This window comes from Melospiza melodia, chromosome 1, assembly GCF_035770615.1.
Source record: "Melospiza melodia melodia isolate bMelMel2 chromosome 1, bMelMel2.pri, whole genome shotgun sequence".
Lineage (NCBI taxonomy): Eukaryota > Metazoa > Chordata > Aves > Passeriformes > Passerellidae > Melospiza > Melospiza melodia.
This window is the reverse complement of record NC_086194.1, coordinates 144,898,169-144,905,130: the sequence shown is the minus strand read 5'-3', so window position 1 is coordinate 144,905,130 and position 6,962 is coordinate 144,898,169.

Sequence of the window (6,962 nt, the reverse complement as noted above, 5' to 3'; positions counted from 1 at the left end):
GCCGCCGCCCGCCGCCGCCGCAGGGGAGGGGAGGGGAGGGGGGGCGCGAGCGGGGGGCGGGCAGGAGGGAGGGGGGGCCGGCGGGGGGCGGGCGCGCGCTGCGGCCGCGCCGCGTCACGCGCCGCCCACCCCGCCCTGCCCCGCCCAGTGTGGGGCGGGGGGGGGGGGGGGTGTGGGGGGGTACGGGGTCGACCCCCTCCGTCCCTCCTTTCCTTCCCCCCCCCCCCCCCCCCCATCTGCCCGCGCCGGGGGCCGCTGCCCGCCCCCTCGGCTGCCGGAAACAGGGAGGGAAGGGGGACATCGCGGGTCCCGAGGGGCGAGGGGCGGCGGCCGCGGAGCAGCTGCCGAGCCTCCGCGGGGCCCCGGAGCGGCGGGACCGTTATAGGCGCGCGGGGCGGCGCGAGCGCCTCCCGCACGTGCCGGCGGGGCGGGTCCCGAATTCGCGCATGAGGCGCGAGGCACGGCGCGCGCGGTGGCGGCGCGGGGCGGGAGCGGCCGGGACACCATTGGGCATCACGGGCACCATGGACACCATGGACACCATGGGCACCTGACCCCGGCGGGCTGCGCGCATCGTGGGACGGCAAAGGCTGGGAGGTGCCGCTGTGGGTCGCCGGGGCCAGAATCCCTGCTCAGGCAGGGTCAGCCTGCAGCACATGGCTCGGGATTGCTTCCAGGCGGCTCCTGAATAACAGGGAGACTCCACCATCTCTGTGGGCAACCTGCTCGCTTCTGCCCCATGCCCAGTGTGGGGGAAACAGAAAAGGAAAAGCGAGGAAACTCGTAGGTCAAGGTGAAGAATAGCTCAGTATGTGCAAAAATGAGAGAAGGAAACCAGAACAAGTGCTCAGGCAGTCACTGTCCACACCCCAGGGGTATGGCAGTTCCCAAGAAAAAGGTGGCTAATTTTCCTCTCTGCCCAGAAACAGGATGTTACCCAGCACGGAGCACTGCTCTCCTTGCTTTATGGTGTCACCTGCTCCCCCGTTTGGCACCCCCAGTCTGTTCACTGTGCCAACAGAGTAAGAAACAGAAGAGGCCTCGGTGCCGATGCAATTCAGCAATGACAGCCCATCCAGCCACTATGACGAACACTTAGTCAGGTCCAGTACAGATAATAAAATATCTAGTCAGGTCCAGTACTACAGACAGCAAAATATCTTAGAGAGGGAGGAGGATGGGCTCTTCCAGCTGAAGAAGTGCGGTGTTGATGGTGTCATGTAATGCTCACACATATATTCAGTAGTAAAAAACCCCCTCCGTGCTCACCTGGAAATAGGCAGGGGTCCAGAACAGCTGGCCTTAAGCTTCTGAGAAGAATTTGCAGGAATACTATTAAAAAAATCTATAAACCAGAATGATTTCCTCCTTCCAAATAATTGCTTGTGGAAAGGAGATATTTGGTAGAAAATTAATTTATATTCTGGGAAAATATTTCTAAAATTCTCGGGGGAGAGGAGAGGAGAGTAAGTCGTGGAGAAACAGAGTAACTATAAAAGGCAGTATCAGATTTCTTGTAGAGGAGCAAAAATGGTCTAAATCTAAGCAAAGAGTCAGATGAATGATTGGAGTAAAAGAATTTTTAAATTTGCTGTGCCTCGCTGGGGCACAGGGTGAAGGTAATGTTGCTGGTCTGGGTCCATTGAAGCAAAGAGTTCCCATGATACAGCCTCTATACAACACAAAACAGACCTGTACTTCATAAAGTTTTAGGTTTTGCGATGTATCCATAATTTGGCATTCCTGTGACTTGATTCTCACCTGTCAGCATTTGTCAGCTAACTCAGCCCTTACCTACATTAGAATTTCTTACCCATTTTATATTGATTTTAAAGAAATATTTTGTGGTGTAGAGTCTTTCGCACTATATGTTTAAATCAGCACAGATGGCAGTGAGTGCATACAGAAAGTTTGCAGGAGGAATCCCTGCTGGGATTCACATTTTCAGAGTAGGCTGCTTGTCATCTCTGGGAACATTAAGTGCACCCTGGACTGCTCTGTTAAAAACCGATTCCGTGGGCATCCAGGGATGAGCTGCCAAGCTCTCCGGAGGAATGGTGGGATAGGGAGCTGCAGCGCTGCTGTTCCCAAGTGGAAGTAGGTGTTACTTGATTGCAACAGGTAATCTCGAGTGCTAACAAATCGATACAGAATCATAAAATGATTTAGATTGGAGGAAGCCTCTGGAGTTCGCTCAGTTCACAGCACGGCCAACCCTGCAGTTACAGTAAGTTTCTCAGAGACGTCCTCACGCTCTCCCCGGGTGCTGAGCTCTTGCAATCGCTCCTCCCAAATGGGCTCATCATGCCTTTGTTGTCAGCTCTCTATGAGGGATTCCACCACTGAGCAGAAAAGGGAACATAACCGAATCATTGTTGCTAATTTAATTGTTCTATAATGGCTCTGCCACGCTTAGAACCAAGATTGCATTGGTGTGCTTATTAATTACATTTGACAGGGTGTCTTCACAGACGCAGGTCTCCCCAGGTAACCTTAACTTTTGCATGATGCTCTTTGTTGCTGAGTAATTTGCAAAAATTTGCAAACCACTTAATCTTCACAACAGAAATTCTCACTTTCAGACTGCTTTGTTGCAAATGCAGTTTTCTGTTGTGTTCATAGTAGGAGAAAATATTTCCAAAAGCATCCTGAGATGCTGTAGCGAAAATGCATTTATTTTGTAACAACACTGCAGTTTCTTCTTCAGCTTTCCTGTTCCCCTGACAAACCCACATGCTAGTAAGGCTCATAATTAAAAAATAGCCATTGATGTACACCTGCTGGTATTTTTTAACATATGTTTTTCACCCACGGTCTCTTGAGAATCAGTAGTGTTTACTGTCAAAGTTCATTAATTTGGCCAACAGCCAGGATATCTTTGCTTTTACATTCTTTGATGGAAGTGTAGGTAAGAAATCTTTAGAGGTTAACTATTCTTGTACTGTAGATGGAAAATGCAGTTTTATTCAGTGAAATCTAGTTTTTTAGACACAACATGGAGCTTCCTTACCTTATGTCTCTGATAGTCCTTGGTTCTGTCTGCTTCTTTGTCCTCTCTTACAGAAAGATGCAGAAATCTTCCACTGTTCAGTTGGGAAGAAACATAAACTGATTCAGCTTCTTGCAAATGAAAAGCCAGTGCCTCACACAAGACAACAGAATTAATAATTGATACCTCAATGTACATACAGTATTGCAGTGTGGCATTCTGCTCCAAATCAGGAGAAATCCAAATATGCCTATACAACTGCCAATCACTGGTAGTACTTTGTGCAGGGGACACTGTCCAGAAAGGCATAACTTGCTATTATTTTTGTTTTGTTCAATATTTAAAAATAAATGGTCATAATGCTGTGAAAAGGGAGTAAGAATCACATAAATCCTGTTCCTCATGCCAGCTGTATATATATCTGGGTGGAATGGTTTACAAAACTCCTTTGTGGATGAATATAATCACTTGTATTTCATAATGCATTTCACATTTAATACTACTTAAAGCTCATTCTACCAAAACTTTTAAATTTGTGTTTGTATATACTGCTGAATTAGGTTTTCAGTGAACAAATTGCAAGCTCCCACACAAAAGCGTAGGATATTCTGCTTTTAGATGATAAAACCTGTTGTGCAAGACTCTGAGGATTAAATTCTCATACTTGCATGACTGATGCCTGTGTGTTATCCATAGAATCACAGAATGGTTTTGCTGAAAGGGACCTTAAGTATCACATAATTCCAAGCCCCACACCATGGCCAGTGACTTTGTCACACACATCCAGTGTCTCCTTCTGTTGCAGCTGAGGAGAGTATTTAAAGTCTGATCTAACTCTTACAGAAATGAGTGAGAAATAGATCATGCCATACCAGTCATAAGCATTTTCAACAAAAATGCACTGATGGCAATAGCATGTTATAACTGGAATGATTTGTGTCCTGCAATTCCTGCTGTGACCTAAGAAACACTTTCATGATAAGGCTGACTCTTCCAAGACAGCTTCTGAAACTGATGGATTGTTGTCCTATCCCTAGAGTCTGTATCTCTGCATTGGGTGTTCAGCAAGGAAGACTCAAGATTTCTTTTAAAGAACTTTTGAGGCTCACTAAGATGATTTTTGCGTTATGAAATCTGTATTCCTGGGCATGTGAGCATTTCACTTCAAATACTCCTGTATGTTAAGGGATTTTGGAAGCTGGGAGCTGACTCATAGGAGAGAAGGTGCTCGTGTCTCTCAAGCAAAGCATTTCTCTGATGTGGAGATCACCCAGGAAGTGAATGTATTGGAACTGAAGCTTTATTACCAGGGCAGGAACAAGTGCACATTTTTCCTGATACCCCAGAAGTGGAAAAATAGATCATAGCAGAAAATAAATAGTGTAAGCTGTCACTTTGTAGTTTGAACTCTGCTACTCCACAGCACAAGTACCAGAAAGAGAATACTATGATTGAAGCTAATGAGAAAGAACTCAGAAACCTGGATTCCATCCTTAGTTTGCAGTTCTCCTTATGCTCAGGTGTCACTGAAGTGCAGAAACCAAAGTAGATTTTGGTGGCACGTGTTCAGCTGCCTAGGGAGCACTGAATGCTGTGGGAAGACTTGTGTGTACTGGAATTTCATTGCTGTGCAGCCTGGCATGGGCATATCTGGTCATTTCACAATCCTTGTTTCCAGATTACAATTGGAGAAGACTTGAAAGTGTAATTCCTATGAGTAGAAACTCTCATATTGGTGTGTCAGCAGAATGTTTGGACTAATCAGCAGCTGTTTCTGAGGTAAATTGAACTCAAATTGAACTTGTGCAATAATTCATCTTGGAATTACCTTGTAAGTGATATTTGGAAAAGTAAATCACAATGGAAAAGTAAATCACAATCTTTCCAGGTCAATTACTTAATTTTACACAGTCACAGGCTGTGACCTTAGGTTACAAAGGTATTATGAATGAAAGCTAACCATCCATTGTCTGATACCTGTTCCCTTGCATGCTCTTAGTACATAACAAACATGAGATAATGTGCCTTAATTTAGCCCACGGTGGAAGGATTTTCAGTGTAATTGCATCAACTTTGTGTTTCTGAAGAATAACACATACACATGGACCGGTGTTGTGTGTGTAAGATGGTATCACTTGTGCTTACATATAAATCTCTGGATAACAGTGTGTGCCAGTGTGTGCCAGGTGTAAATGTGCCTCTTGAAGGTTTTGCCAGTTTGTCCCTTCGCGCTTCCCCTCCGATGCTGCCCTTGCTGCAGCCGTAGCTCAGCTGGTAAAAAGGTTTGTTTAGGAGCACTTTCATTTGCTCCAGGCAAAGCGAGCAGGTTGGTTTAAACCCTCTTTGTTGACTAATCCATCTGACTTGTTGGAAGCACACGGGGGAGTGCTCACTTAATTCCTTCTGCCAACAGAGCTGCGGGGGTGGAAAGCCTCGGCAGAGGAGTGGTAGGGAACAACTGGCAGCGTGATAATGTCACCGAGCAGCCGGCACACCTGTCTGCCAGCTGAGTGCCAGAGCATGACTTACTCCTGTCTGCACCACGGCTATTGTGCCTCTTCCAAACAGGGCTGTGCCTGTCCTCTTACACATTCCTGGCTTAAATCTCTTTTATACTAAGTGCTTTTATACCTTTCTGGCTGTACAAAACAATTTGAAAGCATCCAGAGGTGTAAAAGCCACCTTATTCAACAAACTCTGTCAGAAGGTCTAATGGGTAAATTTCAACTGTTAGTCTTGCAAAATTAAATGCATCATTTCCTTATCCTGAACTTGAGCTGTTGCTGTCAAGGATGCCAGATGCACAGGCAGCACCTGGATGCAGGGTGGCAGTGCTGCCCCTCGGCCCAGGGACAGTCTGCTCTGGGGCTGTGTCACACTGATTTTACACTACGGGTGGAAGTTCACACCCAGGGAGGGGGCTCCAGACTTCATTCCCAGTTTGTACATGTTCTCATGGTCATGTGAATGACCTCCTGTTACTCTTAAACCTACAGGGGTCCAGTTGCCCACAGGCCTCTGAAAGTTTTGTCTGCCTGGCTGTGAAGCGCTGTCCTTGCCACCCTCTTTCCAGGTGTGCCCTTCCTGTTGCAGAGCTTTCTCCTCCAGCTGCATCATCAGCTTGCCTGGAAGGCCCATGGGATGCATAGTGTTTTCCCTTCCTTCATGGAACCCCTGCACTGTCTTTTCCTGATCTCTTTAGACTACATTTTCTTGTATTTTCATGTTGGAGTTCCTAAACATCCTTATGAAGAGATTGTACTTTATCTACCACTGTTGTTGTTATGACTACTAACTATCTCTTCTTTTGGAAAATTCTGCTTAGTCTGATCTTAATGCTGTAGCTTCACATAACTGGTTTTTGTTATTTCTTTTTTCCCCATTTTTTTTTATTCTACACAAGGACAGCCCTGCTATTTGTTTCAGTTGGTCACCTGCAGCCTAAATGAATTTTTGTTCCAGTGAAGTACTTGAACATGTGTTTACCTCTAGATAGGTATATTTCCGTGTGCTTCCTTGAAGAAAGAACATAGGATTTGCTAAAAAAAAATTCTGAAGTAGAACTGAAGGACCTGATCTGAAGTGTGCTACAAGAGGCTGAAATCTGCTCACTCATTGTGGCCAACTGCTCAGATGATGAAGGAATTGATTTTTTTTTTTTTTTATTCCTATAGCTACAGCTATGACCACTTTGGTCTTCACAAATGCAAGGCATTTCCACTTAGCTGCAATCTCTTTTAAAGTAATATAGCATGTTTATACCTAAGATTTGTTATTCTTTCTTATTCACAGGTTTCTGATCCTTTTGTCTGTCTGGGTTAGGTGTCTCTTCTGAACGGTGGTTGGTTCTGGAAACATCTGGTTTTCAACCTTTGCCTGACTGGAAAAATAGTACATTTTTGTTCTTTCATGTTTTTTGTTTCTTTGGTGGGCCTCCATAGTAGTGCTGTATTTTTCAGTCTGCAGCTTGGAT